Raw genomic sequence first — 1,475 nt, forward strand, 5'->3', positions numbered from 1 at the left:
GAATATGTGTGAATGTGGATGTATGAAAGTATATATTTGCATGCACATGTGTGGATCTGAGTGTGTGCATGTGTCTCCTGTATATGTGCATATTTGTGTGTCTGAGTGTATGTGAATATGTATATCATGAAAGTGTCTGTTGTGTGCTTGTGAGTGTGAATGTGTATATATTACGCATGTGTGTGTAAATGTATGCAAGGGTGTGTAAGTGTATGTATGTGCATATAAGAGAGTGTGTATGCATATGTATGTGTGTCAGTGTGGGTATGTGTGTCTCCTGTATGTGTGTGTAAGTGTGTATTTTTTTCTCTGAGTGTGCATGATTGTGTGTGAGTGAATAACACCTGAAGGCTCTGGGGTCTGGGGGCCAGCTGAGAAGATCAGAAGCCCAAGAAGTTGGAGGGGAGGCAGGCAGGCAGCCCAGAGAGCAGGACTCAGGTTTCTACTTCCGGGTCAGGGAGTGCTTAGCTAGGGCCTGCTTGCACTTGGCTCTTATATCCATGGCCCCTTGTTCCTGCCCATGACTTCCCTGGGTGACAAACACCCCACATCCATATGAGAAACCCCAGCAGAGAGGACAGTGGACCTAGCTCACTCAGCTAGAAGAGCCAACTCTGACGTTGCAGCCTGCATTCACCCCAAAGACCTGGTTCTTCCATGGATGTGTGGAGCCCAGAACCCTCAGTTGCCTTGGCTCAGCCTGTCCTAGAGGCTTGCACAGCCCCCTCCTGCTCCATCAGCAGGAGGAAGAAAACACAGGAAAATGGAGAGGTGACAAATGACAGGTGCCCCACCCTCCCTCACACTCTCTGCCAGGTCCCACCATAGGAGCAGATGTCCTGGCCACCAAGGGCTCTCTGTCACACCCTCTCAATGGCCGGAAACCTGTAGTCCATCTAGATCCTCTCCAGGCAGGCTTTAATGCACTCATGTGTAATAGCAATGGGCACGCATGTTATAGGTGTGATTTGCTTCTAAACACCCTGGGGTGCACACTCATGCACGCAGACATGGCCTCTTCACCAATTGCAGGTTGTAGTTTGGTTATTTTGAACAAATTGGCTTCCAACATATTGTCACGTTGGGAGGAAAATGTTCCATGGGCTCTTCAGAGGGGACTGGATTGGAAATTGGCTCTACATAAACATGGCTTTGGGGGGACACAAGACCAGCCTCCCCATGTATGGGTGGCTGCTAAGGTGGCAGGAAAGTGAGGCACTGGACGGAGGCTCATTCTTTCTTTCTTCCATGGGCACTGAGAGCCTGCACACTCAAGGATTTGGACTGAGGGCTTGAAGAACACAGCAATCAACACTACAACAAGGTATGGATCGGGCTTTAAGGGAGTCCATGTGCAATGCCAGTAGGTCCCACAAATACTGAGGAGCATCTCTACTTGGCTGGTCGCAGGAGAAACAACAGCAAACCCAGGGGCAGGTGGGTTCTCATAGTTTCCCGCCCATCAAGAGGTACAG

Source organism: Orycteropus afer, unplaced genomic scaffold, assembly GCF_000298275.1.
Source record: "Orycteropus afer afer isolate SDZICR_OR568_19922 unplaced genomic scaffold, OryAfe1.0 scaffold00582, whole genome shotgun sequence".
Classification (NCBI taxonomy): domain Eukaryota; kingdom Metazoa; phylum Chordata; class Mammalia; order Tubulidentata; family Orycteropodidae; genus Orycteropus; species Orycteropus afer.